Source organism: Podarcis vaucheri (assembly GCF_965113315.1).
Source record: "Podarcis vaucheri genome assembly, chromosome: 5".
NCBI lineage: Eukaryota > Metazoa > Chordata > Lepidosauria > Squamata > Lacertidae > Podarcis > Podarcis vaucheri.
This window is the reverse complement of record NC_138763.1, coordinates 83,557,103-83,583,518: the sequence shown is the minus strand read 5'-3', so window position 1 is coordinate 83,583,518 and position 26,416 is coordinate 83,557,103. Positions and strand designations below refer to the sequence as shown.

Below are 26,416 nucleotides of genomic sequence, written 5' to 3'. Positions count from 1 at the left end.
GGCTTCCGTCACGGTGTTCTGTTGCACCAGAAACAGTTCAGTTATGCTAGATGCTGACCCGGAAAGATGTCTGCGGAAAAACGTTGGCTCCCTCGGCCTGAAGCGAGATGAGCGCCACACCCCATAGTCGTCTTTGACAGGACTTAATCGTCCAGGGGTCATTGACCTTTTACCTTTACTAGCAGTGATGTGACATGCTTGTTTTGCTTCTGTTTAGTCTGCATGCATGCAAGCAAATGTACAGTTTCTCCTAGGTGGTTTCCTACTAAGTAGCTGCTAACTGGGATCCTATATAATGAAAAGGCACAGAGGTCATGAACTGGTTAGGAGGCAATTTGGTTCCCTTCCCGCATGCCTGCCAGGTCACCAAAGATATCAGCCTGCTCTGGCTGAGTAGCTACTACAATGAGCTGCTTGTGGATTCTGCAGGAAAAGCAAGCCAATATAGCCCAGTCTGGCTGCCTGAGCGACACTTAATTGCATTTCATGGCATCTGATGCGGCATGCTCTTCCAGGGAGGAGATGGTGCAAAGCTAATGCTGTCACCACCATGTATTGTAATTAAGGTGAGAGATAATGTTATGCCATTTGGAAAACAAGATTTAAGCAAACATGTACTCAGGAAAGAAATGAGGCTTTAGGACATATGTTTCCCAAAGGGATAGCAAAAGGGTCTTATTAATTTATGGCATTTATATCCTGCCCTTTAGCCAAAAAGGCTCTCAGAGCAGCTTACAGAACTCTGTGCTAAGATGGTCCTTGCCCTCCAGCTCACAATCTAGACATGGCACATGAGGTAAAAGGAATGGGAGGGAGAAAGGAAAAGCAAGCTAAGTTTTTTTTTAAAAAAGTTACAGTTCTTATAATGCAGTTATATAGATAGTTTTGCTTATGCAGATTCTGTCTCTACAAGAGCAACAACTCCCTGTCAATGTCAGTGGTGGTTCTGGCTGCCTTGCCATTGATAAAAAGGAGTCTCACCCCAGAAGCAGTCTTTCTCCCAGATCAGCTGCAGGAGCGGAACTGGTGATAATGTCTGCATTATTCCATCAGACTTGATAGAACTACGTTGATGGCAGTTCGATGCCTTCCAGGTGGGGTCTGGATGGAATTAACCTTCTCCCTTGCCATGTCCATGGCAGTTCTTAATAAGGCATAACAGTATGTAAAGCAAAGGTGGTCATATTCTTCTTCAGGCAAAGTGAAGCAACTTCCTCTGGTGGTGGATTTTGGGTAAGGGCAGCAGAGTAGAAGACAGATCTTGCCATGTTGTGTGAGTCACCAAGGTCTCTTGCTCAGGCGCCACTGAAATGAACAAAAACATAGCAGTTGCATATCAATGAGCCTTGAGCTAGAAGAACTTCTGGAGAACTTAAGAGCCCTGTGAATGGATCAGACTGTTGAGATTCCTGCATTGCAGGGACCCTTCCAACTCTACAGTTCTATGATTTGGTGATTCCTCTCTAGTTTAGCATCCTGTTACCCAAAGTGGCCAGCCAGCTGCCTTTTGAAAGATTACAAGCAGGGTAAGGAGGCATTAGACTCTTTCTGCTATTGCTCCCCCAGTAACTGGTATTCAGAGGCATGGTACCTCTGATCGTGGTGGTCATATACTGCCATTGTGCGAATATGTCTAATCTCCTTTTAAAACCATCCAAGTTGGCAGCCATCATCACATCCCAGGGTAGGATATTCCAATCTAAAGCTACAGAATGTAAGAGTTCACATTGCCTGTTCTGAAGCCCCTGCCATTTTGTCATTTTAGATGAGCAAGGGGAAATATTTATCTCTACCCATTTTCTTCACAAAGCATAATTTTATCAACCTCTTTGTCTTGTCCTTCCTTTCCAGTAGATTCTGCTCCATTTCAGTTAGCATTAGGGAGGTCATTTGAATTTTCCCTTTTGGTATCAAAATATATTGAGCAGGCCCTGATTTAAAATGATGCAAAAACTGAATGTTCTATAAACGTTTGCTGCATAACTCCCCCCCCCCCCCCTTGGTATATCAGGCTGCCAAATACTCAAAAATGCCTTTGGTCAAATCTGAAGCCTATAGGGCATTTCATATAATAATATCCAGGTCTAGCTGCCATTTGGATTTTAATGTTACAAATGGCAGACTTGACCTGATCCCAACCCATAAAATAGAGCAGTATCACCAAAACCTCATGTAAACACAACCAAAAAAAGTAGGCACAATACATACTTTTCTATAATAACCCAAATCCAAAAATATTTGGGGCTATTCAGCCTTTCTTCAGGAAAATATTTGATGCTCAATGTAGCTGCATTTGAATAGCCTTATAGGTACAACGAGTCAATGTTGAATCAATTCCTCTGTTGCTTGGTTACAAGGCAGATGATTAATCAACTAAAATTATTTAATTAGTGGGCAACTTTATCAGTCATACAAGACTATGGATTGTACTAGCCTGGTTCTTCTTATAAAACACTTACAAACATATATTTAAAATGCTTTAAATGTGATCCATAAAGATCTTCTTAGGGCAACTGACCTAGTTGAGCATATTGATCAACTAGAGTCTCCCACTCCACTCTATGCATTATGTTGATGAGACAGATGTATAGCTGGCAATCTACAGATATTCCCACTTGCTTAATGAAAATCTGTTTTCTACACTGTCATTGTCTAGGACCAAATATATCTATCATTCTCAACAGGTTCCGGCTTCGTGCTGTACAATGCAGTGATGTGGAACTCTCATGATTGCTAATGCTAAACATGAGTGATGTGTTAATATTCCTTGCTTCACCAAATAATTAGATCTTTCATTTTCTCCCCGAGGCCTTCTTTCCCTCTGGAACCTCTCTCTACTTCTCAACAAATCATTTCCCCTCCCTTTATCTGTTGCCCTTTTTATGGTTCCAAGATTTGTGTAACTGCCATCAGTTCTTTGGCTTGCTTTGCTAAAATGCCAGTAAGTGGCATGCTGCACACTCTGTGATGTTGGCTTTCTTACTGAGCTGCAAACACTGTCCAGTAGAAATGTGAGCTTTCCCCTGATCTCCCCACCTTGCCTTTTGTGTGCTTCTGGGGTAATAAAGTTCAGACTAAACCAAGCCACTGGACCTCTGCAAGAGTGAAGGTTCCTACCTTAGAAATGTTGCAGCATCCGAAACCATCTCAGATGGCTTAGGGTAGGGAACTATCTAAGGACCTAATGGAGACCTAAAGGATAGGTTGTGATATTTGAGCCTGGCACTGATGCTTTAGTTCCTAACAGTGACTGTGGATGCTAAGAATATAAATTGCTGTAGGATCATCAGACATTAGAAATGAACATAGCAGCGTTGAAAGGCAGGCATGGAAGGCGGGCAAAATTTCTGCATCTCAACTCCCTCAAATGTTGCCACAAACTCCTCAGTCTGTCCTCCATTTTGAATAATGAGTTGGAAGGGACCCTGAGGATCATCTAGTCCAACCCCCTGCAATGCAAAACCATGCAGCTGTCCCTTACTGGGATTGAACCTAAACCTTGGCATTATGAGCACCACGTTGTCATAAACTGGCAGGGCAATAGGGAGGCAGAAGAGGATCCTGATGATGGGTGTACCCTATGGTTCAAGACAGACACTCTAACCAACTGAGCTTTCCAGCTCAATCCAGATGTTGTAGCTCAGGGATGGGGGAACCTTGGGCCTGGGGGCCAAACAGTGTCTAGCCCTGGGGACATTCTTGAGCCACACTGGAATGTGTCCTTGAGCTCTGATAATGCCCCATAGATGGAGGTTAGGGAGGGGTTTGTGAGCATCTGCAGAAATCAGCCTACTGTGCAAAGGTAAAATTTGCATTTATTACTATGTCTACTTTTGCCTCTGACCCTGGTCATCTTTGGCATGTGACCCCTAGAAGACTGCCTGGCAAGGAATGCAGCTTTTGGGCAGAAAAAGGGTCCCCAGCCCTGAGCTAGATGGTAAATGTCAAACAGTGTTTCCTCAGAGTGGTCAAAGCAGTCTTGATGGGCTGACTCCTGCTGGTGCGGCTTCCGTGGGAGAAAGAGAATCATAGAATCATAGAATCATAGAATCATAGAATCATAGAATCATAGAATCATAGAATCATAGAATCATAGAATCATAGAATCATAGAATCATAGAGTTGGAAGAGACCACAAGGGCCATCGAGTCCAACCCCCTGCCAAGCAGGAAACACCATCAGAGCACTCCTGACATATGGTTGTCAAGCCTCTGCTTAAAGACCTCCAAAGTAGGAGACTCCACCACACTCCTTGGCAGCAAATTCCACTGTCAAACAGCTCTTACTGTCAGGAAGTTCTTCCTAATGTTTAGGTGGAATCTTCTTTCTTGTAGTTTGGATCCATTGCTCCGTGTCCGCTTCTCTGGAGCAGCAGAAAACAACCTTTCTCCCTCCTCTATGTGACATCCTTTTATATATTTGAACATGGCTATCATATCACCCCTTAACCTCCTCTTCTCCAGGCTAAACATGCCCAGCTCCCTTAGCAGTTCCTCATAAGGCATCGTTTCCAGGCCTTTGACCATTTTGGTTGCCCTCCTCTGGACACGTTCCAGTTTGTCAGTGTCCTTCTTGAATTGTGGTGCCCAGAACTGGACACAGTACTCCAGGTGTGGTCTGACCAGAGCAGAATACAGTGGCACTATTACTTCCCTTGATCTAGATGCTATACTCCTATTGATGCGGCCCAGAATTGCATTGGCTTTTTTAGCTGCCGCGTCACACTGTTGGCTCATGTCAAGTTTGTGGTCAACCAAGACTCCTAGATCCTTTTCACATGTACTGCTCTCAAGCCAGGTGTCACCCATCTTGTATTTGTGCCTCTCATTTTTTTTGCCCAAGTGCAATACTTTACATTTCTCCCTGTTAAAATTCATCTTGTTTGTTTTTGCCCAGTTCTCTAATCTGTCAAGGTCGTTTTGAAGTGTGATCCTGTCCTCTGGGGTGTTAGCCACCCCTCCCAGTTTGGTGTCATCTGCAAATTTGATCAGGATGCCCTTGAGTCCATCATCCAAGTCGTTGATAAAGATGTTGAATAAGACCGGGCCCAAGACAGAACCCTGTGGCACCCCACTAGTCACTCTTCTCCAGGATGAAGAGGAACCATTGATGAGCACCCTTTGGGTTCGGTCAGTCAGCCAGTTACAAATCCACTGAGTGGTAGCATAGTCAAGACCGCATTTTACCAGCTTCTTTACAAGAATATCATGGGGCACCTTGTCAAATGCCTTGCTGAAATCAAGGTAGGCTACATCCACTGCGTTCCCTTCATCTACCAGGCTTGTAATTCTGTCAAAAAATGAGATCAGGTTAGTCTGACATGACTTATTTTTCAGAAATCCATGCTGACTATTGGTGATCACAGCATTCCTTTCTAGGTGCTCACAGACTGTTTTCTTAATGATCTGCTCCAGAATCTTCCCTGGTATTGATGTCAGACTGACTGGGCGGTAATTATTTGGGTCCTCTCTTTCCCCCTTTTTGAAAATAGGGACAACATTTGCCCTCCTCCAGTCTGCCGGGACTTCGCCTGTTCTCCAGGAATTCTCAAAGATGACTGCCAGTGGTTCTGAGATCACATCTGCCAGTTCTTTTAATACTCTTGGATGCAGTTCATCTGGCCCTGGAGACTTGAATACATCTAAACTAGCCAAATATTCTTGTACTATCTCCTTAGTTATTCTGGGCTGTGTTTCCTTTGCTGAATCATTTGCTCCAAATTCTTCAGGTCGGGCATTGTTTTCTTTATCGGAGAAGACTGAGGCAAAGAAGGCATTGAGGAGTTCAGCCCTTTCTGTGTCCCCTGTTTGCATTTCACCATCTTTTCCTCTGAGTGACCCCACTGTTTCTTTGTTCTTCCTTTTGCTACGGACATACCCATAAAAGCCTTTTTTGTTGCTTTTAACCTCTCTAGCAAGCCTGAGTTCATTCTGTGCTTTAGCTTTTCTGACTTTGTGTCTACACGTGCTGGCTATTTGTTTGAATTCCTCTTTGGTGGTTTCCCCCCTTTTCCATTTTTTGTACACATCCTTTTTTAATCTTAATTCAGTTAAAAGTTCTTTAGATAGCCACCCTGGCTTCTTTAGGCACCTTCCATGTTTCCGTCTCATTGGTATTGCCTGACGTTGTGCTTTTACTATCTCCCTCTTAACAAACTCCCAGCCATCATGAACTCCCTTTCCTTTTAGTATTGTTGTCCATGGGATCTCACCCAGCACTTCCCTAAGTTTTATGAAGTCGGCTTTCTTAAAGTCAAGAAATTGAGTCCTAGTATGCTTGGCTGCTCCTTTCCGCTGTATAGTAAACTTCAGAAGAGCATGATCACTCGCGCCTAATGATCCTTCCACTTCTACCCCACTAACCAGGTCATCAACATTGGTTAGGACCAGATCTAAAATGGCTGTTCCTCTTGTTGCTTCTCCCACTTTCTGGACAATGAAGTTGTCTGCAAGGCCAGTGAGGAATCTGTTTTTTTTAATAAAATTTTTTATTGGTTTTACAAAGTTTTTTGAGACAAACAAACATATAGAAAGACATACAAACACGTATAGTTTCATAACATTTTTTCCATAAACCTCTTTTCTCAGACTCCCCCATACCTCCCCTTTCTGCATCCCAATGTCCAAAGTTTTTAGCAACTTCTAGTTGTTTCTGTCAAACCTCTGTCCTCTTAATCTTTCCTTTAATCTAATCTTAAGTCACTGTAACCCTTTCTTTCTCAAAACCTCGACATTCAGTGAGGAATCTGTTTGACCTTATGCTCTTGGCTGAGTTTGACATCCAACAAATATCCGGGTAATTGAAGTCCCCCATTACTACTACCTCCCTTCCTTTTGCATGCTTGGCCATCTGTTCCAGGAAGGCATCATCTATGTCCTCCGTTTGGGTTGGGGATCTATAGTAAACTCCCACAATGAGGTCTCTGTTATTCTTCTCTCCCTTAATTTTGACCCAAATGCTCTCACTTTGGCTTTGAGGATCTAAATCTTGGATCTCTTCACAGGTATACACATCCCTGACATATAACGCCACTCCTCCTCCTTTCTTGTCTGGTCTGTTTCTCTGAAATAGATTGTATCCCCCCATTATTACATTCCAATCGTGGGACTTATCCCACCAGGTTTCAGTGATGCCTATTATGTCATATTTAGTTTGCTGTACTAAGAGCTCAAGCTCATCTTGTTTATTTCCCATGCTTTGCGCATTAGTGTACAGACATTGAAGTCCATTAATCATTCCCCCGTGTCTCTTATTTAAGGATTTTTTCCTCCCACCACTAGGTCCGCGTGCTGTTTGCTCCATTTGGTCTATGACGGGGGTCGGCAACCTGCGGCTCCAGAGCCGCATGCGGCTCTTTAAAGCCTTTGCTGCGGCTCCGGGGCGGTGGCGAGGGGAGGAGGCGAGGGGAGGAGGCGAGGGGAGGAGGCGAGGGGCGGAGGTGAGCAGCCTGCCGCCCGGCCAGAGCGCCCCCCTCGCCAGGCAGACATCCGCAGCGTGGGGAGCCTTGCCGGACTTCCCGGCAAGGCTCCCCACGCTGCGGATAGCAGCCTGCCGCCCCGCAGGGGGGGCGCCCTGATGCAGAGCGCCCCTCGCGCGGGGCAGACATCGGCCAGCCCCACAAGCTCGGGGGACAGCAGGGAGGCGCAGCGCCGCCATCCCGCTGTTCCCCGACCTGGTTCGGTTTCCCCGACCTGCTGTTGGGGGGGAAATAAAGGGAAATTTTTTTCCCTTTATTTCCCCCCAAAAAACCTAGGTGCGTCCTATGGGACGGAGCGTCCCATGGGGCGAAAAATACAGTATTTTTATAATGACGAATGACTCATTATTAATTATTATTTACATCAGGCACTGTTTATGATTTATGGTACACTGGGGCCCTGATTAATTTTCTATGGCATTTTGGGGCATTGATTATTGGGCATAGCAAGTTGCGGTCGCGTGGAATTTGTGCTTTGTGACCGTTTGAAGTGGGGTTTTTTTCTTGGGAGGCTGGGCGGCACGAAGAGAGGGATTATTTTTATAATGACGAGGATGACATTGGGCCCTCATTATTAATTATTATTTACATCAGGCACTGATTATGATTTATGGTTCACTGGGGCCCTGGTTAATTTTCTTTGGCATTTTGTGGCATTGATTATGCAGTCGCGGTCACGTGGAATTCCACGTGGAGTTAGTTGCCTGAAGCCCCTTTTTAGTTGCTTGAAGCCCCTTTTTAAACTTAAGCAGGGGAAAGTTTGGTGAAAGTTTGGTGAATTGCTGCCAAGGAGTGTGGTGGAGTCTCCTTCTTTGGAGGTCTTTAAGCAGAGGCTTGACAACCATATCTCAGGAGTGTTCTGATGGTGTTTCCTGCTTGGCAGGGGGTTGGACTCGATGGCCCTTGTGGTCTCTTTCACATATGTATGTGAGCAGGTCTTCTCCAACATGAACTATATTAAAAACAAACACCGATCACGCCTCACAGATGACAGCTTGCAAGCCTGTGTGAAAATGAAGGTGACGTCTTACAGCCCTGATGTGCAGACACTGAGCACTGAGGTTCAGGAGCAAAAGTCCCATTAACCTGGTTACCTGGTTGTAAATTAAATATTTTAATTAGCTATTAATTTGTCCTTTTTTCTTGAGATTGACAGCTGACTGCACGATCCTGTATATATAGCATTAAGGCCAGAAACAATATATGCAGTGTTATATTTGTTTTAAATGTTGCAATGTTTTTGCGGCTCCCAGTTGTTGTTGTTTTTTCGGAAACGGGTCCAAGTAGCTCTTTTTGTCTTAAAGGTTGCAGACCCCTGGTCTATGACATTTGGATGATCATCTTCATTAATTGATAGACTCCTACCTTCAGGAGCACTGTCTCCCTCCCCCACATTAGTCAGTTTAAAGCCCTCCTGATGAGGTTTCTGAGATTTTTGGCAAAAACATTTCTCCCAACCGTTGTGAGGTGCAGCCCATCACTTGCCAGAAGTCCAAGTGATGACAAGTCCAAGGCTCAGGTGTCTTTGCAAAGAGAACTGTACACACTGCACCCCCAACCCCAGTCCCTGCACTAAACAAGCCTTCCCTTTCCATGTGCATTGGCTGCTGTTTTGCTAGTGCTGTGCTTATTTATCTCATAAAATGCACACACTGATAAATTGTAGGGAAAAAGCTCAAAGCAGTATAATCAGCCTTCTCACTGACTTAGGGAGTTGGCAACCTGTATGCTGACTAGGCAGTTTCAGCCAGATTTGTGCCATCTGTGTAACAAATTCAGGCTGAAAAGGGTAACCTGTGCAACTCCTTGCCACTCAGCTCTGATTTAGGGGCTGACTTCCAATGTACTTACAATTGGGGGTGATTTCATCAACATGAACCCCAGTGGTGAAAGAAAACAAAACCCTGCAGTGCGCTGCGTCTATTCAGCCATAGCAAATGGTGCTGCTGGAAAGAGGCAGGTAGTGATAAACTGACTTCCAGCACTGGGCTTGAATGACCCTAAGGACTAGATTGCACCGATGTTATTTAAGCTTCCCAGTATATGAATCTTGGGTTGTTGACATGTCATGTGACATATGTGTCATAATTCATTACTACTTTGACTTTTTCAGCATAGGATGCACTTACAAACATGCGGCTGAAATAGTTGTATTAATCTTTCTTTGTGGGTCAGATGTCATCTGTTTGTGGCGGGTAATGAATCATGAATCAAGGTCCAGGACTTGATGTAATGCCTTTTCATATAGCAAAAAGCAGCACTGCGCAGCCAGCGTGGTATTCTCCTGTGTGCTAGTGTCCTGGCTGTCCTGAATTTTAATACATTCCTCCTCCTGCATCATATAGATGAGGTTAGAGTCCATTGATCTTCTCCTCATTTAATTAACATCTTGATTTTTCCTACAGGTTCAGGATATGCTTTGATCTCTTTTGATCTTGATCTGCATCTAAATAATTGAGGCTTTGGTAGAAATCTTTTATAAATGAGCTAATCATTGTACATTAAAACCTATTAGAGTCAATCTATTTTATTCCCATTGGGGGAGACCAAGTGCAGGAGGAGGTATGGAAACGTACTCAGCTGTGTCAAAAGAAGCAGCTATAGAGGTCTGAGACCAAGCAGCACTCTTCTGCTACTCTCCTGTAATTCCATTAAAAACCCCTGTTATGCAGTGAGGTGAGAATGTTCAGCTGCTAAAATTGGAGGCTAACAGCCATTCTACCTTTAATTTACTTTTTGAATGGGACCTATTAAAATTAGGAAAATACATATAAATATACATAAGCAGCTTTATATATGTCAGCAATATTGGCATTGATTTGAGGAATCAGATACTCTATTTTTCAGTTCCAAGAAAATCAAGAGTGGTTTGCAATTAACAAAAAAATCAACTCAAACTGCAAAATGCTAAAACGCTACTAAAACAGCGGAATAACCACCTCTGGGCTCTTACTCAGGGTTCATATTTCCTTTGGCACGAGATCACAGCGGAGATTGTGGTGTCTATATGATATATGGTTTATTTACACATATCTGCAACCTGAGCCAGTGATGAAGGGGTTCACAGCATTAACATCCCCAAAGGCTCTTGTTTCTCCCATGGTCATGGCCTTGGATTCAAATAGAAATCGAGCATTGCTCCGTCTCTCTGACTCTCAGCTTTGCTGCTGGCTTCTAGCTCACATCATTCAACTCTCAGCTCTGCCTTTGTCTTTCTAACTGCCCACAAATTGAAGGAGGGGACCTCACCCATTTTCTGCCTTGCACAGAGCCCCTTTCCTTTGTTCTCTTGATGGCTATTCCAGGAATTTGAATCCTTGATTAAATTTTAACACTTGCTGGATTAGAAAGGTCTCAGCGTACAGCCTACTTTCCCCCAAACTCATGGGGGGGGGGTTAACCATATCCCCCTCCCTAACATGGTTGTGACAAAAATTCCCCTCTCGGAAGCTGATGGTGGAAGCCTCCATGGACACTGATGGAGCTTGGCCATCAGGTTAAGTCTTCTGAGCGTTCCATGCATTCCCATTGAATTGAACAGGGAGGGAAGCAGACTGAACTCCACCACTTTGCTGCTGCAAACTGGGACAGTTTAATCCAGCAGCAAATGTTGGGGAACTGGAAGTGTTAGCACAGCCGAAAGTAACAAGAGATCTGGCAGAAAAGAAGATCTGAGGTTCATTGCAGCTTGAGCATTAAGACTCCAGTCTAAGGATGTGGTAAGGGAACTTGAGAAGTGGCGAGGTAGAAAGGACCAATCAGGAGACTTTACAGTCGCCACGGTTGCTCTTTTGTGCTAGTCTGAGGATTGTTGCTAACCAATGTAACAACTGAGGTTTCAGAAACAATGGGTGCAAGACCTCTTCACAAACTACGTACATGCCAAAAAACTAGGTTTATAACCAGCTGTTTAGCTGACAGGGAAGGGAGCTGTAGCTAATTCTAACTTATTTATTGAGCATTTGTTCTGATGTTTGTGGGGTGGTTGTGCAACAACGAGCATTCATCCCGATTTGCTTGTGGGGTGTTCTTCCTGTTTGTCATTTGTTCAGTACATTTCCTTGTCACTTTCCAAACTGCAAAAAATCTGGTTTTTTGTTTTAATAAAGTAGATTTGTTGTGCTAGGGCAACTGAGGGCTTTAATCCACTTTAAATGCACAAACCTAAAGTTTTGATAAACAATTGAGTCACACCGCAAAATCTTGAGAGGGTGTGGCCACTTGATACATGTTTGCGTTTGACTCATTCAAAGTAGGCACACTTTTCCAAAATCCTAAGTTCAGATATAAAAACTCACAAATGTGTGAACTGACAATGGAACTAAGGCTAGAACCTCATTCTGGTACAGGCACTTACAGTATCACCTAGTTTTGTCTAGAAGGCAGCTGCTTTGGTTCATGTTCAAAGGCTCCCACTGGGACTGGATAGTGGATATCAATGACAGCTGGCTTGGTTGATATAAGACTTGTTTAACTGAGGGGTAGAATGGGGAGGGGAGGCTTAAAATGATCAATTTTTATGACTAGCGTGCAAGTTGAGTATTGTGCTTATGTCACTGTGTGAAATACACCCGTGTGTTGGCTGAGATGTACTCCTGCTGTGAAACAATAAGGTCTTGACCTTTTAAAGCAATTAACCACCGCATATGTGTTTAAACTTTTAACTCCAGTGGGATTCCTCAGATGTTGAGAGTTAAGTATGTGCTCGGATCAAAGGCTGGCTTTTTTCAAGTCTTAACACTGTAATACTAGCTAGTGATTTTTGGTGCCTGCCTTCAAGCACTTTGCTATGTGAAGGTTAGATCCTTTCAAAGGGTTTCAGGTTGAGCATCAAAATATTTAACTGGGAAAGGAAAATGGAAACCCAAAGAGGGGAAGAGTGAATTGATTTCCTTGCACCTTAACAGGTTATATAGTATCCTTGAGCTGGAGGAAGACACAGCTGGTTGGTTGGCTGGCTGGAACATTCCTGTTAGGCTGAAAAAGATTCCCCACCCATGCTCTAAGGGTCACATCCCTTTGTGAGGACTCTTCTGCGGTGTGGTCAGACTTATACCACTCTCCATCCTCCATTCAGATAGGGAAGGGTATTATCACAGGTCAAGAAGACATTCCAGCCAGGTAAAATTGGTAGACAAAAGCATACAGCAGGGTCAGTGAGGGGTATAGCTTGTACAGAGTCTTGACAACCAGATGTAGAGGTCTGTAGGGCTGCATTTGACCCAAAGGAGGACTGACATTCCCTGCTTCTGTGTTAGGGGGTGAGGATATACAGCAACATTTCTTGCAGGCTCCACTTGTACATATGATATCGTTAGTCACATAGCCTTTCTGAATGTCTTAAGAAAGAAAGATGCTTCAGGACCGTAACTTCCATATATAAGAAGCCTACCAATGGGAGCATGACATCTACTACATTCAACGTATACACAACATTGGAGGTTTCCTACCCTCCTTTTTACTGCTTTCAAACCTGTGGTTGCACAGGAAGGAAATCATTCACTCTTAGCCCATATGTATTTTAACTTATTGGCAACTGCTAATATTTTATAACTGCCACCACCAAATTTATCCAGGTCAGCTTGGATGTCCAACGTAAACTCAAGCTGTAGGGAGGAACAGCTTTAAGGTCTGAGATTCATCTGTCTGTTCCAGCCATAATTTCTGAATCCCTCTTCTCTAATCAGGGCATTAAGTTCTTTCAAAGAAGCGTGTAACCAAACAATCAAAGCAGGATATTTCATAAATCCTGGGCCCAGACTGATAAAACTGTGACACAAAGAGGAAACAGGCAAAAGACAGCTCAAGACAGCAAAATACAAGATTACTTAGGTGGAGTGCCCTTCTTCATTATGTGGCTAGGATAGAATTACTAAGCAGGGCCTCAAAACGTCCAGGTTCCATCCTTTGCCTTAAGCCATTTCCAAATGGATTTGGCTGAATGTTCCCTGGAACAGCTCCAGCACAGCATGTTTCTTTTAAGAAGGTATTGGGAGAGTAAATGCGAAGAGAGAGTTCCCCTTCCCCACCTGATTATGAGCCCACCTCCTTCTTAATACTTAAAATGCTTCACAATTGCACAAAGGTTATCCACCCACCCTGTTGATGTAATCTAGCCATTATTTTACAAGTGAGAGGAGAGGCTGCTAGAGAAATGTTTTTTGATAGCCAGGCTGCAAAGCTTTAACCAGGTCTGGTGGAAACTACAACCTTCAAATTGTTACTGGACTACAGCTGTCTTCATCCCCAATCATTGACTTTGCTGACTGGGGCTGATGGGAGTTGAAGTCCAGAAACATTGAAGGGGGGGGGGCGTTTCACAGGTTCCCCACCCTGGTTTCAACTGATCTCACATTATCACCTCTGGACAAATCTGGCCTGGAAGAAAAACCTAGGTAAACCTCATGTACTACAGCTGGATAACGTCTGATGTGTAACATGCTGATTGAGAGCTGACCCAGAGAGTCAACGAAAGGATAGAATGTCACCCTGACATCTCTGTGGGGGACACGGAACAGGTGTTTCAGAAATTCTCTAGAGCAGTCCAGGTTGCCCAAATTGAAAGTAGATGGAAAGGGGTGGGGTGGGGATACAGGCTTCAGTAGTCTACATCACAGACAAAGGATTCTATCCAATAACTGAAACAGACATGAGTTGCTGACTCTTCCCCACCATCTCCACCCTGGAGCTTTGCCCTTTTCATAATGGAAGCTATTATGACAAGCTGGGCAAACATTGGAAATTGTGGTGAATATAGGTCAGGTGCATCATAGCCCTATGGACTCTTCTTGCATCTGAGAAGAAACTTCTCGGAACATTTTTGATTGTCTCTTTCTAAACAAAGCAGATATTATGAAGGTACTATAGGTCTGTAGAGCTCTCTCTCATCCAAAGGAAACAAACTCTGTAGCATCTGCTTTGGAACTTCTTGCCATTTGGAATTGGGGAGTGAATAGATTTACATTATTCAGCTATACATGCCCCTGAAGATTTTTTTTTTTTAAATCAAAATGCATTAGGCAAGTGATTAAAAAAAAAGGCAAAGGACCCCTAACAATTAAGTCCAGTTGTGAATGACTTTGGGGGTTGCGGCTAAGGGAGCCGGTGTTTGTCCACTCTGCAGACAGTTTTTCCGGGTCATGTGGCCAGCATGCCTAAGCCGCTTCTGATGCAATGGAACACTGAAAGCAGAGCAGCGCATGGAAATGCCGTTTACCTTCCCGCCAGAGGAAGGTACTTGCACTTTTTGGTGTGCTTTCGAACTGCTAGGTTGGCAGGAGCTGGGACCAAGCAACGGGAGCTCACCCCATTGTGGGGATTCGAACCACCAACCTTCTGATCGGCAAGCCCAAGAGGCTCAGTGGTTTAGACCACACTGCCACCTGCGTCCCTAGGCAAGTCATAGGTATTAATAAGTCACTATTTTAGAGAACTGTTTTGAGCTTTGCCTCTCCTTTCCCCCTGATTTCACTCCCAGGCTCCCGTTCCCTTTGTTCCCTTGACTGCCTTTGTTCTTGCTGAGTGCTTGTATCCTGTTCCAGCCTCTTCTGGCCACAGTCCTCAGTAGCTTAGACCAGGGATGGAGAACATGTGGCTGTCCAGTTGTTGCTGTTGGACTCATACTCCCACCAGCTCCATCAGGACCAGTGTTTAGGGATCTGTGGTTTGGCAACATCTAGAGAGCCACAGGTTCACCATGCCTGGGTTACACCCTGGCCTGTGTTGGTTTTTGCCTCCAGATTTCCTCCCCTTGCTTTGTGACTCTTTTTTCTCCTGCTCCAGCATTCTGCCCCACTTCCTCTTCCAGACCTGCTAGCATTGATACTTTCATCACTGTGTGCACAGCTGGCTGTCCATAGCCCAGCAGAGAGGAAAAATAGAATGTGGGGTTCCTTTATAAAGTGGGTATCGGAGGCATCATTGTTGGTGGATATGAGAACTCACATTGTTAATACCTTCCATGCCCTCCAACCTGGCACTGCGTGTTACGTGCTATTTGGGTCATTTGGCCTCTGCTCTAATTTATTACCTATTCATTGCTCTGCAGAGATTACAGGGTACTATGTGAAATACTTTGACTTATTGTATTTGCAAAAGCCATATGCATTAGTGGGAAATGTGTGCCAAATATGTTCCATGTAAGACTTTGAAATAAATTCAAGCAACCTTCAGCTCCTGCACAATAGTTTGTGAAGTTGCCGAATGAAAAACTTGCGGTTCCCAGCAAAAACACGGGTATGCAGCCATCTTTCCCAGTTTAAACAACCAATAATGCTTCCCTAAGAGTGAAAAAGAACCTGACGCTTTATAGCGTTATGGTCCTGGAAGAAAAAGAATGAGTCTCATAGGAGCCACAAAAAACAAGCTGTCATCTGTACAGTGAGGCTTTGAAGTATGTAGGGCTATTTGTTTTGCATTTACTGCTCCTCGTTGTCCATGTTCATTCTTCTCTGTGAGCTTCAGCCACTAAGTGAAGAAAGCAGTCTGCACAAGTGAAAGCTAAAGAGCAGTAGCCAAAGTGCACCTTGTGAATGTGAAATCCAACAAGAAAGGACTGGCTTCTTAATTGTATTATCTTTAAAAGCATGACTCGGAGACCGCAATGCATATCCCACCTTGACATTGACCTTCATTCCTCCATCACTACAGCACAAAGCTGCCTGATGGGATTTTGTCCTGCTCTGCCACTTGTAACTTCCTTCCAGAATACCTGTGCAGTGCACCCTTTCTCTTCCTCTTGAAACAAAGCTGAGTATCCGTCTGATCAAACTTAATTTCCTGTTTGTTTTTGCTTTTCTGTTTCCTCTTTCTCTGTGATTTGATATGCTTCCCTCTCCTCCCACACACCTCAGTTTAGATTGTAAGCTGCTCAGGGCAGGGGCCTGTCCTCTGTTGTTGTTACTCAGTAAGTTCTATGAATACTGATGCCACTTCACAAATAGAAATAGTATCACAGAATGGTGCTGGATTATCTTTTCCTGTTTATAAACTCCCCCCTTTCCCTATTTATTAACTTGAGTTTTAGCAAAGCTTGTAGCATGCCTGATGGCTTACAGACTGCAGTCGGCGAGCTGCCAAGTGCTTTGGGCACAACCCAGTAATTTTCTTAAGGGTATGCAGTATTTGTGTATTAGTCCTCTTAAGAGTTTCAGACCAGTTGCCTTTGACAAGGGCAAACAAGGAGGTTTTCATGTTAGCAGGTTTTACAGCCACCGAGAACTGAAACGCGGAATCAGCAGGTGTCAGATTTGTGGCTGAAGTGACTCACTTCAGGCGGTATGATCCGGCAACATATAAAGTAGATGAACTGCGTTGTCATGCCCAGTGGTGCTGCCCACACCACCAAGGGAATTGTACTGGGTGGCAATGCCCTACACGATTTTGCTAGTCTGTGCATTTGATTACAGTCATACCTCGGGTTACAGCCGCTTCAGGTTGCGTCTTTTCAGGTTGCGGACCGCCGAAACCCAAAAGTACCGGAACGGGTTACTTCCAGGTTTTGGCAGTCACGCATGCGCAGAAGTGCTAAATCGCGCTTTGTGCATGCGCAGAAGCACCGAATCGCAACCCACGTGTGCGCAGACGCGGGTTGCGAACGTGCATCCCGCACAGATCATGTTCGCAACCCGAGCGTCCACTGTATTTATCTCAAGCATTTATTTATTTAATTAATTTACAACATTTATATGCCACCCAATAACGTAAGTCCTTTGGACAGCTTCTAATAAAAAGTAAGACAAATATGTATAAAAAGTGATAATTAATACATAACTGCAGTATAAAATCTGACATCAGAAAACCAGCAATAGAAACCAAAACAATGAAGCTCATAGCAGCACTCAAATATCATAGATCTTAAAATGCAAGGAATACCTCAAAGATCTGAAACTCATTAAAATATTGTAAAGCAGGGCTTTTCCCCCAGTCGGACTCACTCGAACTCTGTTCTGGCAACTCTCAGGTGTGTGCCATTCCTATTATAAGAGAACAAGGCAGGTGTTCATGGTGAGTTCTGGCACCTCTTTTTCTAGAAAAAACCCCACTGTAAGATCAAAAGCTTGGGTGCCAGGTGGGCCTCCTTGGAGAGGGCATTCCAGAGTTAGGGTGCCACCACCTTCCAGAAGGCACCTACTGGACCTCACTGGTATTCCCAACTTGTACTTGAGGTGGTTTGTGGTATGTTTCAAAGTACAATAAAAAAGAGTTACAGGGAGGATCAAAAGAGTTTATAAGCCTCCCCCACTCCCCCACAATCCTTACTTGCATTCGAGACCCAACAGCCACTCCCTCGTTGGAATTAACTCACACAAGGACAGAGATACTAGGTTTATGTTATTGGGCAAATTTTGGCCACAACTTTATTGAAATTACAGAATGTGAGCGGTATTGGCTTAGGCATTGATTGGACCCGACTATATCTGACTCCTGCCCATTGTGCAGGAAGTCCAGTAAGGGTAAGCCACCGGTAGGGGGAGCCCTGTCGATGCGAACCAACTCAAGCTCCCCCTGGTGTTCCCGTCGAGGTCATGTCAAGGCCCTAGCCCCCAGCTGGGCTTCAGACTAGATCAACACCCCCGGATTCCTTTAACAGAATACCCTTAAGCATGGAGGGGGAGGTGATGGCCACACCTCCCCTCCCCCCCCACAAGGTCAAACAATGCTGAACTGCAACCCTAACAAAGTTGTGATGATTGCTACGAGGTAGGCGAAAACCAAGTGGCCAGTGCCAATTTGCCAAGTGGAAAAATTCCTACCAGGCCCCTCTGACAACCAAGGCGACCAACCGAAGTCCATAGCAAGGCCATTGCCTAACCTGCAAAATAGGGAAGGTGATTGAGGAAGCGAGCCAAAGAGGAAGTCTTCTGGCTCGCTCCTCAGTTTAAACAGCCCTGGCCATGCCCCCCCCCCCCAGCCAGCAGATTGGCTGGCTGGGCTCTGACGTGGCCGGGATCCCCCAGGCAACAGGGGACAAAGTTCCCCGCCCCCTGTGGGGAGTGGGTGGCCACGCTGTCCACCATAACTCCTCCCCACTGGGAAGTGGAGCGGATTTGTACCAACTGCCACTCTGCTGCTGAATCCATGGGCCACAGTAGGTCTCGGAGGGAATGACCCCAGCTTTAAAATGGCTGCAGGAGCAGCCAGAGATATTGCAAGAGTGGCATATTGTGAAGCCATAGGGAAGTCATCACTGCACAGCTAGGGTAATTTGAGATACCTGATTTGAGAATGGAGGAGGAAATATGAGGAGGACCCAGGACAACTGGGAGGCTGTATATCCCCTGCTGTCCACAAATGACAATAAGGCAAGTGGGAGACCAACCAGGCCTCATCCATCAGCCAAGAAGGAGTTCAGCTCCAACTGCTAGTTCCCTTGAAAAAGCAGGAGCAAAGGCGGAGGGGGGGGAGACTCTGGCCCCACCCACATGCCAACTGAATAAGAACCTCCAACTGCTCTTCAAGGAAGAATGTAGCAAGGGAAGATCAGCCTCACTGCAGTGGAATATAAACACCCACTTGTAGCGGACCACTTTGTTTTGACCTTGAAGAACTGATCTCCCTCCTCTGCCTCTTTCCTTCCACTCCCCTTCCCTTCTGCCACTTGCCTTTTTACTTTGTAAGCCTGATGGCAGGTTACCTCTCTTTTTTTTTATGTGAGCTGCTTTGGGAGGGAACAATTGCCTTAAAGTAGGGTGAAAATACAGTTAGTAAATAAACAATGTCAATTAGGCTGTGTTGAAGAAGGCTGCAGCACAGGAGACATGAGCAGAAAAGGTTTGCTACGGCTCTACACCCCATTTCATCAGTCTCGGTTTAATCTGTACAATGTTGTTGTTGTTTAGTCGTTTAGTCATGTCCGACTCTTCATGACCCCATGGACCAGAGCACACCAGGCACTCCTGTCTTCCACTGCCTCCCGCAGTTTGGTCAGACTCATGTTTGTAGCTTCGAGACCAGTGTCCAACCATCTTGTCCTCTGTCATCACCTTCTCCTTGTGCCCTCAATCTTTCCCAACATCAGGGTCTTTTCCAGGGAGTCTTCTCTTCTCATGAGGTGGCCAAAGTATTGGAGCCTCAGCTTCACAATCTGTCCTTCCAGTGAGCACTCAGGGCTGATTTCCTTCAGAATGGAGAGGTTTGATCTTCTTGCAGTCCATGGGACTCTCAAGAGTCTCCTCCAGCACCATAATTCAAAAGCATCAATTCTTCGGCGATCAGCCTTCTTTATGGTCCAGCTCTCACTTCCATACAACACTACTGGGAAAACCATGGCTTTTACTATACGGACCTTTGTTGGCAAGGTGATGTCTCTGCTTTTTAAGATGTTGTCTAGGTTTGCCATCGCCTTTCTCCCAAGGAGCAGGCGTCTTTTAATTTCGTGACTGCTGTCACCATCTGCAGTGATCATGGAGCCCAAGAAAGTAAAATCTCTCACTGCCTCCATTTCTTCCCCTTCTATTTGCCAGGAGGTGATGGGCCCAGTGGCCATGATCTTCGTTTTTTTGATGTTGAGCTTCAGACCATATTTTGCGCTCTCCTCTTTCACCCTCATTAAAAGGTTCTTTAATTCCTCCTCACTTTCTGCCATCAAGGTTGTGTCATCTGCATATCTGAGATTGTTGATATTTCTTCCAGCGATCTTAATTCCAGCTTGGGATTCATCCAGTCCAGCCTTTCGCATGATGAATTCTGCATATAAGTTAAATAAGCAGGGAGACAATATACAGCCTTGCCGTACTCCTTTCCCAATTTTCAACAAATCAGTTGTTCCATATCCAGTTCTAACTGTAGCTTCTTGTCCCACATAGAGATTTCTCAGGAGACAGATGAGGTGATCAGGCACTCCCATTTCTTTAAGAACTTGCCATAGTTTGCTGTGGTCGACACAGTCAAAGGCTTTTGCATAGTCAATGAAGCAGAAGTAGATGTCTTTCTGGAACTCTCTAGCTTTCTCCGTAATCCAGCGCATGTTTGCAATTCGGTCTCTGGTTCCTCTGCCTCTTCTAAATCCAGCTTGCACTTCTGGGAGTTTTCAGTCCACATACTGCTTAAGCCTGCCTTGTAGAATTTTAAGCATAACCTTGCTAGCGTGTGAAATGAGTGCAATTGTGCGGTAGTTTGAGCATTCTTTGGCACTGCCCTTCTTTGGGATTGGGATGTAGACTAATCTTCTCCAATCCTCTGGCCATTGCTGAGTTTTCCAAATTTGCTGGCACATTGAGTGTAGCACCTTAAGAGCATCATCGTTTAAAATTTAAAATAGTTCAGCTGGAATACCATCACTTCCACTGGCCTTGTTATTTGCAGTGCTTTCTAAGGCCCATTTGACTTCACTCTCCAGGATGTCTGGCTCAAGGTCAGCAACCACACTACCTGGGGTATACGAGACATCCATTTCTTTCTGGTATAGTTCCTCTGTGTATTCTTGCCACCTCTTCTAGATGTCTTCTGCTTCTGTTAGGTCCTTTCCACTATATAATCTGTACAATAGTCTATTCTTATTTTATTTGAGTTTGTATTTCACCCTTTCCTAGAGGTTAGGTTATATAACACATTACCTAAGATGAAGAAAGAAGCAAAAAACATGAGGCCCATTTCAGTGGTGAGAACATTCAGGCAGATGCTCCAGTGTTTCCACAAAACTTCACGTGTTCAGAAGGCTTCCCTGTCTTCTTTTATGAACCACTGAATGTTTTCCACGTGCAGTGGTTTGCAGCAAATCCCTTGTTTGTGTGGTTTCTTTCTCCAGTCATAGAAGAGAATGTGAGTATTTCTAATTGTACTGTATCAGACCAAGCTAAGACATATAAAATTTTAGAAATTACCTAGAGGTTATTGAAAAATGTTTCTCTGAACCTTGGAATTCTGTTGTGGTGAAAGCCTTTGCGGAACAATGTACATTATATATTTTTCTCTCCCTCTGCTGGACCACTGCATCCAATACACCAGTGAATTTTAATCTTCCTTGGATGAACGAATCCCCAGGTGTCTTGATAATAATTACGACATGTTGCACCATCTGTTGAGATCAAAACTCGCTTAACTCTCCTCATCCTTCTTCAGGACTGTTTAGATTTCTCTGCGATTTGTGTATTGTTTTCTTCTTCTTTTTTGAAAGCTGCTGATGGAAACGTGCTTGACAGATCTCTTACTGTTATCTAGTCTGATGCCTGTGATCTTTGCAAAAGAGAGGGGGAGAATTCCTTCTAGGAAATGAATCTTGGGATTAATGCAGCCCCATTGCAGAGGATAAGTTTTCTGGAATTCAGCTACAGGATCTCCATTGTATGGGTAGACAAGATGGATGCGGAGATAGAACTACACATTGTTTTTAAATGGCTGAGGAGAAGTAGCTGGAGACAGGAAAAATGTGATGCCTGTCAGGCTTGTAAGAAGCAAAAGCTTGGGTGTATTAAATGGAATATTATTCTTCAGTGATTGCTTTTTCAAGAACAAATCTTAGGTAATAGGTAGATGCGGTCTGAGTTAAAGGATGTAGGCACTGTCGGACAAGTCATAGAAAGCAAGGTTCTGCTTCAGCTCATTACATCTCCTCGCTGTCTGCTGATTAAATGAAAGCACGTTTTAGATACAGTAACTTTGGCCTGGGTATTTGTGGCATTGTTGTGCATGTAATGGTTTTAATAAATTTCATTTGCCGAACCAAACAGAGGCACTCACCAGCAGACTGAATGATGGCTGGAGTCTGTTAACTCTTCAGGAATCAACTCTCTGAAACAAGGGAGAGAGAGAGACAGAGTTGTATTAGGATGTGCAGAGTAGAAGTGGTTCCCTCTGCGCTCATATTTGCACAGGATTATGATATACGTAGTGTGGACTGGGTAACTGAATAGTAATATTGGCACTGTTAATATGTTAATAAAAAAAAATCTCCAAATTGCATTGATTTAAACATTTTCTTGCCCATTCCCTAGCCACTTAAAGGCATTTTGAACAAAAAGATCTTACATGAAGTAATGGGGGGAAGTGGGTGTGCAGAAAGAGAAAAGAGGCTGGCTCCACCCATTTGAGCTCTGGCCCTGCCCACTTTTACCTCCACCTCCACCGGCATGCAGTCCCTTACAGATTACCTCACCCATGGTCTAGGCCAGTCTTATGTATTGTGGTGGGACAATGGGGAGGAGTTGATGCTTTAGGTATGCTGGACTCGAGCCATTTAGTGTTTTATAGATAATCACGAGCATCTTAAATTTTGATTTAAAGCTTAAATTTAAATCTTAAATTAGGACGCGTGTGGCACTGTGGGTAAAACCTCAGTGCCTAGGACTTGCTGATCATATGGTCGGCGGTTCGAATCCCCGCGGTGGGGTGAGCTCCCGTCTTTCAGTCCCAGCTCCTGCCCACCTAGCAGTTCGAAAGCACTCCTAAGTGCAAGTAGATAAATTGGTACTGCTTTATAGCGGGAAGGTAAATGGCGTTTCCGTGTACTGCGCTGGTGCTGGCTCGCCAGAGCAGTTTCGTCACGCTGGCCACGTGACCCGGAAGTGTCTCCGGACAGCGTTGGTCCCCGGCCTCTTAAGTGAGATGGGCGCACAACCCTAGAGTCGGACACGACTGGCCCATACAGGCAGGGGTACCTTTACCTTTTACCTTAGATAATCACGAGCATCTTTAATTTTGTCCAGAAAACAATAGGGAGCCAAGAGCCAATAACTGCCCAATCTCTAATTTCCATACTCACATGCCATAATTCAATGCTTTCAGTCTCCCAGCACATAATATGGGGAGGGTCTGGACCCTGCACTAGTCTCCAGTAGTCAAGAGAAAGCAGGCCAGTTGGTTTCAAAGTGTGACATCATAGAGGCTGATGGGGTGACACTTCCCAGATGTATGCAAGTGTGTGTGGTCCAAGGGTTAATCCCCGTCATCCTTTATGACAGGGATGGGGAACCTGAGGCCCTCCAGATTACAACTCCCATCATCCTGACTATTTGCAATGCTGGCTGGAGTTGATGGGCATTTGAGTCCAGCATCTGGTGAACCATAGTTTCTCCAATCCTACTTCATGACTTGGCAAGGGATTCTGGAAATTAGTTTTTGGTGCTATAGCCATACGAAGAATCAGAATATTTTGGCCTGTTTCCACCTGCCTGCTGTCTTCCAAAGGAAAGGAGGGACAATGGGATGAGGCACCCACTGGATCAAATTACTTTCTGAACTGGTAGAGTTGTTTTATTAAAATGGGATCCTTAGAGTTTGCATAGCGAGAAGTTTTGATTTCCCTAAAAGGATCAAGTGCTCACTTTAGAGGAGCGTTTGTAATTTTGCAGGAGTTAAATATCTGACCCATAAATTGTTAGCACTGGGTCACAGTTAGTGAACTCCCTTTCAAGAGTTAATTTTATTTCACAGCTCTGGGGAAAAGTACATTTATCTCAGGTTGGTTGGCCTGCTCTGTATCACTGCTTTGTTGCATTTTGCCCTTTGAGGTGAGAACCAAAGAACTTTTGGAATGCTGTGCTGTAATTTTGAATCATATCCCCCCTTGGAATAATTGCAGCATTTATAGCTAAAACCCAAGAGACGTGCTGTTGAAAAGGAAATGAACATTTTTCTGTAGAGGAAACTGCTTAAAAGAAATCAGTAGACTATTTGCTCCCATTCATACCTTGTTGCCTTTGTTCCTCCTCATTATCAAACTTTACACTGTCAGTCCTTGGGGCCACACTTATGCATCATGCTAATGGATAGTGCTGCATAAAATCATGAATACCAGTAGTCCAAAATAGTATTTCTGCAGCTCATTCTTCCCATTACTGCAGAAGGATTAACTGATATTACTTCATTTATTTATTCACTTTCTATACCACCCTTCACTCGAAGATCACAGGGCAGTTTAGAATACAGGTAACGACTGATTTATGTGCATTAGTTTTGTGCGCGACTGCACATGCATGCATAGCAGTGATCTGGAAGTGGCCAGAAAAGGGGGCAGACTGGGAGTGGGAGCATGGCAGGGGCATAATTTAACCGCTGTGCAAATCAGGGGTTGCCTGTATTAAAAACATAAAAATACATAACATAGAATCAAACAAAAATAATAACCTACATACACACTGTATTTTATTGTATTTATTTATTTAAAGTCATTTGGTGCCAGTCTAAAAGACTCAGTTTACCTTAGTGCTATGTCTGCATTGGTATTACCGTAGGTTTGTGCTTGTGTTGGGTGCTATTGAGCCTGATCTGAGAACAGTATTGAGGGATGCTCTAGGAACAGCTTCCTCCTTAGCCTCCTTACTGCGCTACAACAGTAGCCTGCTATGAATTACCATTTCCTCTCTCTCCATGTACAGAAGTGAATGAATGTCCTGTTTTGTTCCCTGCTTCCCATGATTCTAATTAATATAAATACTTCCTCTTTCTTACAGCAGCAGCAGCAGCAGCAATCAGGCATCACTTTTTGCAACTCGTTTCTATCCATTTTCTTTATCAGCGGTCCTTGTTCCTTCCATCCCATCTGCTTTTCCTTGACCATCTGTCAAGGCTGAACATATGATCCTGCCTTGCACTGGGTCAGAATGTTGGCCTACCTAGCTCTCCAAGGGGAGCTCTCCAAGGTCTCAAGCATAGGTCTTTCCAGGCCTGCTATCCAAAGTTCTTTTACCGGAGGTGATGGGGATTGAAACTAAAACCTTATGCATGCGAAGAATATGCTCTGTTACAGAGCTGCAGACCTTTCCCAAGATTCTCTCTTGACACCGTTTTAAAGTGAATCCATATGCCATTTTGGATAGGAATTAAGCTTGGTCTTACATGGATTGCACAAACTGCAGTTCTAAACGAAGCAAAACCGACATCCATAATCAGTATCATACATGAATATAACAAGGGGAAAAGCTGTAATAAGCCAGGAAGAGAGGAGGGAGGAAAGCCTAGAAGATTTCTATATCAAATTACTGTGAATTTTCATGCCAGGATGTGAACTGAGTGCATTCAAAGTGGAGGGGATGTTCAGCTGACCTTTTCAGCTGTTTTGAAATGGACTTCGCCAGTGACAGGGAAGTACTGGAAAAATTAGCTGTGGCAAAGAGGCACACTTTGCCTGTGGGTAGGGTTAATAGGCCAGCAAAGCCAGCCTACTGCCTGTCAGAGTAGATTACACATCAAACTGTGGCTCATGGGTTCTATTTACTTCTTTTAAACCATCATTTATAGCATGCATTTTCTTTGCAGTACAACTCAAGAGTGTGATGGTGCTGTTGGCTGTGGTATTTTTTGACATGGGTTTGGTTGTTGCAAGCTAGAGAAAGTTTGAAAAAGTTTTGGTAGGGTCTGGAGAAAAGAGACAATCACAGGAAAGCAAACAAGATCAACTGTAGTAGACCTGTGACAGGGGCTAGTTTGTCAAATATTAACACAGTGGATGCACCCAAACTGTGATATGCACACACACTTTAATTTGGTGATCTAATCTGGGAGTAAAGCGCCAAAGACTCAAGACCATAACTGAATATAACCTGCTCCTCCCTATATCAGAACATGAGACTTTTAGAAATCTCTTCTCCCCTGGAAATCTGTTGCTGCTCAGATTTGTGATGGCTAAGACAGGCCAGCAAAATGTGGAATTCACCAAGCTAAATGTAACATATACTGTCCCACCAGGAGATGCATGAATCTGCCTGTGACTGATTTTTTTTTTTTTTGCTTTTGTTGTGTGCCTAAACACTGATGCAAAAGTGATGGTGGGGTGCATATGTAAACATGCCATCAACCTGGCAATATTCAGGTTGCTCTATCTGCACTTCCAGCTTTTCATTCCAAGCCTCCAGTTTAAAGGCTTTGGTCCTGTATACCTGAAGGAGCATCTTCACCCCCATCATTCAGCCTGGACACTGAGGTCCAGCTCTGAGGGCCTTCTGGCAGTCCCTCATTGCAAGAAGTGAGGTTACAGAGAACCAGGCAGTGGGCCTTCACGCC

The 26,416-nt window shown here is 44.3% G+C and overlaps 1 protein-coding gene and 1 long non-coding RNA gene across 6 annotated transcripts in view; one reads left to right on the top strand and one right to left on the bottom strand.

The window, feature by feature from the left end:
- Nucleotides 1–23,263, bottom strand: part of LOC309532350 — a 44,506-nt gene extending 21,243 nt beyond the window's left edge. Inside the window, exons 1-3 of one of the 2 annotated variants that reach the window (XR_014219795.1) lie at nucleotides 23,174–23,263; nucleotides 22,157–22,207; nucleotides 982–1,305 (exon numbers count right to left, since the gene is read on the bottom strand). This is a non-coding gene — a long non-coding RNA (uncharacterized lncRNA). Of the gene's footprint in view, nucleotides 1–356; nucleotides 1,306–22,156; nucleotides 22,208–23,173 lie in introns of those variants that run through there. The other variant, XR_014219796.1, reaches the window with a different exon arrangement.
- The window catches only part of LOC309532253 (heparan-alpha-glucosaminide N-acetyltransferase-like), a 201,900-nt gene that overhangs the window by 77,768 nt on the left and 97,716 nt on the right, over nucleotides 1–26,416 (top strand). The gene's annotated exons all lie outside the window — the stretch shown is intronic.